Source organism: Ruditapes philippinarum, unplaced genomic scaffold, assembly GCF_026571515.1.
Source record: "Ruditapes philippinarum isolate M1 unplaced genomic scaffold, ASM2657151v2 ctg1011_1_1_1_1, whole genome shotgun sequence".
NCBI lineage: Eukaryota > Metazoa > Mollusca > Bivalvia > Venerida > Veneridae > Ruditapes > Ruditapes philippinarum.
In genome coordinates, this window is record NW_026856759.1 from 309,910 (window position 1) to 318,913 (window position 9,004).

Below are 9,004 nucleotides of genomic sequence, written 5' to 3' on the forward strand. Positions count from 1 at the left end.
CGGAATAACGTGGGCTATGATTTGTATACAACAAGTATAATGCTTTGAAATGTCGACAACTTGATCGGTTATTTCAGTCATCAGCTTATTGTTAATTACATACAAATAAATAAATTTAGATAAAAAAATAATGTGATAATTAAATCAAATGACGGTATTTATTTTCTTATTTGATAAAAGAGAGTTGACCATATTTGGGAGAAAAATGTTTATTGCTAATAGACGTTTACATTAATTAATGTTGTAAACTAGGCATTATTAAAATCTTTTATGGGAAGTTTTTTATTGTAACAATAATAGACACTTGTTTCTTTGATGTATCATGTTCTAAAGATGCAATAACTATGGGCATGAATTTATCGTTTAGGTACCTACAACTTATTGGCTAAAATCTGTATATATAATGCAATAACTATCGGCATAATTTATCGTTTAGGTACCTACTACTTATTGGCTAAAATCTGTATATATAAAACGTATCTTATCTACGTGGAAGACGGACATTCGAATTCAAGAAGTCATCTACTATGATAGTAATTATTATTTTTGCAAGTTTAATCGTTTCTTTTAGCAACATAACAGTTGTTGAAACGGTGTTTTTCACTAACAGTAAAGACAATGACTTACCTAGATTTGGAAAAAGACATTTACCATCGTTACTGTATGGACTAAAGTTAAAGGACGAAAATGAATACAATTTACCGTTCACAAATGAATACATGAATGGTGAAACTCCTAGTAATGATAAAATAGAAAACATGTACGACCAATCAAATGGTAAGATTATTTTCTTGTGTTTTCGAATTTCTTGTTATAAGATTTTCTATGCATTGCAAAGGTATCATAGTGTTTTTGTAATAAACATATATTTTAAAAAAAACATAACAAACAACAGTTCATAAGGTTATAAGATTAACAAATTTAAACTATCCTCAGATTACTATATTGTAAACTATCTGCATTATTTAAAAATATGACTGAAACGAAAATCTCACATCACTATAAATAATCGCATTGGGCAGTACTAAAACGAAGTGTAACATTGTATTATAAATCCTGAAGCTGTTTAAACATTCACCTGGTGGACAGCCTTCGTCATCAGTATACAGGCAGGCCAGCCTGCACATCCTGGCAATCTGGCCAGGCTCTTTACTGTTGATAGCTCATATTTTTGTATATTATGTGTATTGAACACTTTGAAAAGGCTGTTCCGAATTAAAAGCTGGGCAAATCCATTTCACAAATTAAGCAGGTTACGTTTAAAAAAGATCGCTGAGGGAAATAACTTGCCTTTGTTACCATATAAAGTTAAAACAGTTCAGTTTATACAGAATTGATTGAGCGGGAAGCTGTACGCTTATATAGACACACTTTAAAATCAATTCCGGGAACCAATTACTAATGAACAATGAGTGAGTGTAAAGTTTCTTGCCTGAGGAAAAAACGGTTTGTCCCTGACGATGTTTGAGCTATCCTTATGTTAATAGTGTGACGCTTTAACTATTTCGTAAACCGACATGAATCTTAAAGGGTTTTAGTGAGATACGGATTCCGTACAATAAAGGTCCCTTACATTATGTGCATACATTTGAAAAATAGAAAGAAAATTGTCATTTTTGTGTAAAATTTTACGTTGGCTTGAAGGTGGCTGATTAAAAATTCCTGAAATATTTTTTTTATTAACGTCCGTTAAAATGTATTCTTAGTCTTAATGAAACAAAATATAAGATGAGATGTCATCGACTCAAATATTTCGGTACACCTGTAGCAAAAAGATCGACTCTGTTAAAATTTCGCTAAACGGCATCTAACGCGATTATGACCATTGCGAAAATATTTAAATTTTATTTCAGCTTTATGGCAAAAATAATTTCGAATATAAGATATTTTGTTAGCCGATGGAGTTGTGGTAACCGTAACAGTTGCCAATGACACGGAGCGCGTCAAGTCCAAAAACTAGCTTTGGTGGAGAACTTTGATTTCAAACAACTGAACCTTTTAGCATAAACTAAGCAGAGTGTTATCGAAAGTATGATCAACTTTGCACATGCCAATTTTCAAGACGCTACTCGCAGAGAGTTCGCAAAGTGTCGCATTCTGCCTTACAAGATTCTTTAATGTTGGTTGCTGAGGTTATACTTTTATATTGATTTTACTTAAAGTAACCATAAATATGCAAGTCAAAATTTTGTCTGTTAATGTTATTGCATTAATATGATGATGATTCAAAGTCAAATGACTTAAATAGTATGCCGGAAATATAAAGATAGTTTCCCAAATATCAATTACTATGAGACGAAGAATAAAAATAATATTTGAAAATATTGTAAAACGCAGGTACATTTCAATACACTTTTCTATTACCCATTGCTCTAAAGTATATTTTGTTAACATTTTCTTTTCACACAGGTGTTAGTTGTCAGGTGTTATTGTAATACAAACTGTATCTTATCAATATCTATGATAGTCAAATGTGTGCGCATGAACTGTTAGCTACATTATTAGTTATAAAGATTTTGACAGGTTATATGGCCCTATATATACGGTTTTTGTAAATATAACCAGTGCAGCTAGGAGAGGGTTGTATTGCAAACAATCGTTTATATTTGTCCATATAACCTTCCAGGAATCTTTAAAATAATTTATAATACTAGTTCGAACAAATTTTCATTTTAGAGGGAAAAAGTGAGATTTCTTCATAAATTGACAGCAGTCGTGTATATAAAACTATATAAACGCCACGATTATTCAATAAAAAGCGACATTACAAACGTGCAGTATTATAAAATGATAAAGAAATGTTATATTAAGTTAACATATTAGTATATATGAAGAAATACAACTTGACGGTGGCGTATTATTGCTATAACTGAGACTCATGTTATTCTTTTCGCGTTTCTTTTCTTTTATTCTTCTTTTTTATTAAATCAAGACAAAATATTTAAAAGATTTTTGCAGTTTTGTATGGTGGTAGCATGGTGTTTAACTGATTATCTGTTCATATTTTACAGAATACGACAGCGTGAAGGAAAGAGGGGAGGTTGCTCCATATTCTAGAAGACAGGAGGTCAAGGATTTATTTAAAATACTGATATACAGACTACACTTAATAGAGGATTGATATTCGTAAAGACAATAACAGCACATCAAACTACTGCGAGTTTCACACACATATACAAAATATGCTAATGAATGCCATATAGTTATGAAAATTACAAAAAAATATCACAATTTTTATTAACAAGAAAAACTTTTTATTAGTTTATTTTGATACATATTTAATACATTTTGTAATTTGAATACACATACGTTGCCTACCTTAGCATTATCTTACACACTCAATAAATTATACAATCCTAAATTCTTGTTCGTTGTTATATCAATATATTGTTTAAATCCTCTTTAAGTAGATGCAATTAAAAAATACTTATATTAGAATATGTTATTTATTCAGCCTAAAATAAATACTTTTGCAAGCTTTGTATTTTATGGAAATTAGAAGAAATCTAATTAAATTGACAGAGAAAAACAATAAACAATGTACATTTTATACTAATAAAAAATCTTTCGTGGTGTAAATTAATATTTATGATGATTAATTTTTTTAATAAAATTATCTTTTTTCCAAACCAGATGTTTTTTTCATATCCGTGGTTCCTTAATACATTTATGAAAAACTCCTAAATTTATTACAAATATCATTGGAATATTTCTTAATTTTATTTAATTATTGAAGAGATATAATACATAATTTTAAATTTATCTTTAAATAAGAACTATTGAATAACATGTTTGATTAATTGTGCTAACAAAGTAGACCACAAATTATCAATGTTTTAGCTTAGATAAAATAAATCATTGAGCTACAAGAAGTGCCAGGAATCATGTTGATCTAGTATATTTCTATTTAAAAATAATTAATTCCTCAAATAGGAACTTATCATTTTGCACGAAATTATTGTTATTAATTCATTATTATCGAAAAGTTGATGTTATTGTAATTTGAGAGGATTTTAATTTTCCCACATATTAGTCTTGAAGATCATTAAAATCATGAAATACATCAAAATAGCTTTTTTATATTTGAAAAAAATACATTAGTCTTAGGTAAATAAGAAATACATTCTTTCTTCTTAGGTGCATTCATGATTATGAGAATAAAGGCATTTTGGGGTTTTTTTCATCAAAGGTATACAACTCCTGTTGTCCTTTTTGATGCTTGGATAATCAAAGTTAGTAAATCTATTTTTTCTTGACGTAAACCCCTTATGGTATTCTGTAATGTCCAACTGCTTGAAACGTCTTAAAGAGTATTTCAAATATCTTAGATTCCAGAAAATTATATTAAGCACATGGCATCAGCAAATATAAATGGTTGAGGAAATTTAAGTAATCCCGACACTTTATTGTGTAGTAATATGTTTTAATGAGCAATATGAACTAATTGTGAATAAAATATCTTAACTTGATGTTCGTATTGCCATAAAACAGAATTTGCTTAAAATTGAAATATCTGTATATATATATTAAAAATAATCCTAAGTGAATTATGTAATTGAAAGAGTATCGAAACACGAGGCTATCTGATTTGTACGAGGGGGGGGGGGGGGCGAAGCCCCCGATTATTAATCAGATTGCCGAGTATTTTAATGTTATTTTTCTTTTGTGTCACAGTCAAGTATAAAAACACGTTCCCTGTTGTCACAATATGAAATTTCAGAAAAAGTAACCAATGAACGAGCATCTGAATATGATATTTCGATTGCGTTCTCTTTCTTTGCCGTCACAATAAGTAAACCCCAGCAAAAATGAGCCAATCAATGGGCATGCGCTTGAGTGCGGGTAACTAAAACATGCACTCCAGTTAACGCACTGTGCATGTTTATGTTTACGATTTAATCCTGACACATTTTAACAGAAACGTCCCCATTGATGATTATTTACACTTGCAATACAGTTTTTAAAACAATGTGTTTCCTGTATAATTGTAAGAATGATACTAAAACAAAAATCTTATCTTTTTGAACGTGTGACAGCCTAAAAAAGGCCTCAGGTCGATCTTAGGGTAACTAGTAACCAACGCTGAAAGGCTTTTACTCTATCTCAATCCATTGAGAAGTTTCAGCACTTTGAAATCAGAGTTTTGATTGAAAATAAACAATGCAAAAATAGTGATTTTTCGCAATTTTGAGACGACCCCCGTTGCCATGGTAACAGGAAATTTACGATTGAGCATGCTGTTACAGAGGCTATGGTCCAGTGAACATTTTTCATAGTTTCATAGCAGTTTGAACTTGTAACAGGAGGCTTTTCAATGAAAACGGCCATTTTTGCACAATATGCTCATCTGGTAAAAGGTTAATCCTAATAACCTGTACGCTGCATGTCAATCTGTCATAATCATTGATTGCTTGCTAGGATACCGATAGGGCGCACAAACAAGAGAAACCCCAAAAAAATGTACTCAATCATGTCCCCGTAATTGATTATTTTCAATATCACATTGAAAGACCGCCCCAACGCACTTATCAAAGACCAAATAGGCCAAAAGGAATTTTCAAATACATAATAATTTATGATACAAAGATGAATTGTTTCCTTCATTTTCACTGTCATCATACCCGTAAACTGTAAAGAAGTCTTGTTTCCTATTACAATAGATTTGTGGTCAAACATGAACATAATACATAAAGTAAATTAGATGAAAGCAGATGCCCTCTGTTGCCTTTTATTTTCCTCAGTGAAATATTTCTTTCAGGCAAGTTCATTAGAATGAACAGAATGTTTGTTATGTATCAAACACAATAAAAGCATGATACATGTGCATTCTAACTAAGATTCAAGACTAGTCAGCTATTAAGATGCTACTTATATCTATACATGGGGAAAGTACATCTATTTTCATTTGCTTTGTCATAAATTTGACATATTCTGTATGTAAGTGCCAAAAAAAACGTAATCTTATTGAAATTTAAGCGTACATTAAAGAAATTTACTATTGCTACTGAGATGCAGAAATCATCATCATTATCATCATAAATACGAGGTATGATCAAAAAGTTCTCGGCCCGATATACTTCTAGACACTACACTGACATTTACACACGATACGTCGATACCAATATCTTATTGAAGATTACTGACCGTGTTACACGCGTTTTTACACAGCTTAAGTAACATAAAACACACTTTGATCAGTAGAGGGGTGTGTCATTTAAACCATATGGAGAAAGTTGAAATCAGAGCCGTCATTAAGGACCTCTGTAAGAAAGGGATGCCCCCACCCCAAGGAAATACATGAAGACTTCATGGATACACTTGGGTTGGAGTCCCCTTCCTAAACACTGTGAAAAATGGGCCGCTGATTTTAAGAGGGGCAGGGAGAGCATTGGAGATAATGAGCGGCCTGGGCCGCCTAAAGTGACCACCAACGATGAAACTTCTGAAGCTGTGCACGATCTGGTCATGTGCGACAGAAGGGAAAACTTGCGAAGTATTGCTAGGGAAGTAGGTATAAGCTTTGGTTCAGTTCAGGCAATTCTGACTGATGTCTATGCCATGTCAAAGGTTTCCGCTAAATGGGTCACCACAAACGGACCGGGCTTGATATTTCAGGATATCTTTTGTCTTGCTACGAGGATAAACCTGATTGTATCTACTGGATCGTAACTCAGGATGAAACATGGGTTCATAACTTCTATCCAGAATCCAAAAACAGAGCATGCAGCGGAAGCACCCTGGCTCACCCCCTCCGCTCATGACTTCATTTTTTTTTTTTTTTTTTTTTTTTGATAGTCGGGGATATCATGAGCAAGGTCCGTACCATAAACGGTACATACTATGCAGACGAATTGTGAAGTCTAAGGAGGAACAAACTGACACAGGGCGTTCTGCTCCTGCACGGCAATGCGCCAGTTCACACATCCCAAATTGCGATTTACTGCTGCTTTGAAATTCTTCCCCATCCTATATTTTCCGGACTTCGCCCCCTCTGACTTCTACCTGTTTTCGAAACTGAAAACCAAGCTTCGTGGTAAACGTTTTGGAAGCAATGAAGGTGTCATGGTGGCGGTCAATAGGTTATTTGAGGACCAAAATAGTGAGTACTGTTTTTAAGGGTTAAACAGGTTGGAGCAGAGGTGGGCAAAGTACATTGATGTAGAGGGAAATTATATTGAAATGTAAGAACATTAGTTGGGTTCTATGACTACCGGAAGTACATCAGGCCAAGAACATTTTGATCAATCCTCGTATCTTCCCTGAAAACTTTGCCAACTTCAAGAACTATATATTTTTATTTGGGTAAATTTATCATTTTCATATAAATTTATGTATTTCTGTATATTATCTTAAAAGTTTATTGTCTATGCCGAGTCGCTGTAAAACATCTTTAATGAAATTTTTTAATGAACAATAATCTAGATGCGGAAACTTTATATTAATGACTGACATTTAATACTTAGAAATCATGATATGAATGTAGCAAAGGACTACTGAAGGCAGTGTCAATGACCAGAAATTATTGAATGTCTTATTAAAGCGGATGACTCATCTTCCATATTTATTATGTATCATTTGTACATTTTTATAAACTGTTGCTAGAAAAATAATTATAAAATTCTAAGTGATTTAGGTTGAGCATCTTTATGATGAATAATATATGATGAATAACAATATTTTGTTTAGAACATTTTACATATAAAAATATATGTAATATCGGAACCTGAATCTAATACTTGCCCATTACTTCTATGTATTATCCTTTCGTGCTTAGTTATCATGTCTTTGATTGATTATTAATTGTATTGCATATCTTCCATTATACACCAATTCATTTCAAGCTGATAAAGTGTATGTGATGACCAGTATTGATGTTTATTAATACTTTGTACATTTGTTTGTAACCATGCACCATGTAAACATTTTATGTACTTTTAAATTTTACCTTTAATGTTAACCCAATAATTATAAGAAGACATATAAATGAAATAAAAAAATTATCGAAGACATTAAATTCTGACAAGCCAATAAACTATTGTTCTTGTCTGGTAAATAACCTCAACAGTCAGATAAGTAAAGAGGTATCATCTGGCTCAGACCAATCCTAGTTGTGCATAGCCTGTTGATTTTCCACTTGATTTTTTGTGCAAAGTTATGGCCCATTAATGGTCTATTTTTGAGTAAGATAAGCTTGCCCGAGCTTCATCACCAAAACTGATGAGGGATTTCTGTGAAACTTCACAGAATTGTTTGTCACCAAGCCTAGATGTGCATACTCTCTTGATTTTCCGCCTAAATTTTTTATGCACAGCTTTGGCCCCTTAATGGTCAATTTTCGAGTAAAATAAGCTTGTCCGCGTTTCATCACTAAAACCGATGTAGGGATTTCAGTGAAACTTCAGAGGATTGTTTGTCACAATATTAGTTGTGCATACTCTCTTGATTTTCCGCTTGAATTTTTTGGCACTGTTATGGCCCCTCAATAGTCAATTTTTGAGTAAAAAAAAAAGCTTGTCAGTGTTTCATTACCAAAACTGCTCGTGAGATTTCAGTAAAAACTTCATAAAAATTGTTTGTCGGCAAACCTAGTTATGCCTACTCTCTTGATATTCAGCTTGATTTCTTTTGCAGTTAGGCCCCTCAATGGTCTATTTTTTAGTAAAATAAGCTTGTCCACGCTTCATCACCAAAACCGCTGGGGGATTTTAGTGAAACTTCACAGGATTGTTTGTCACCATGCCTAGTTGTGCATACTATCTTGATTTTCCGCTTGCATTTTTTTTGGCAACTCTTGTTAAATGATAATACTGTTTGATTTTATCAAGCTGTCAATTGTATACTGATTATACGGTCAATACACACAATATATTAATCTTCGAAAGATTTTCGGTAAGTTCCGTGAGATGTACACAGTTAGATGTGATTTGATTTGATTTACAATGTAATTTGTATTTGTAAAGTAATTGGACTGTGCGTTATAAAGCAATAGGCTTGCCTTCGGGTT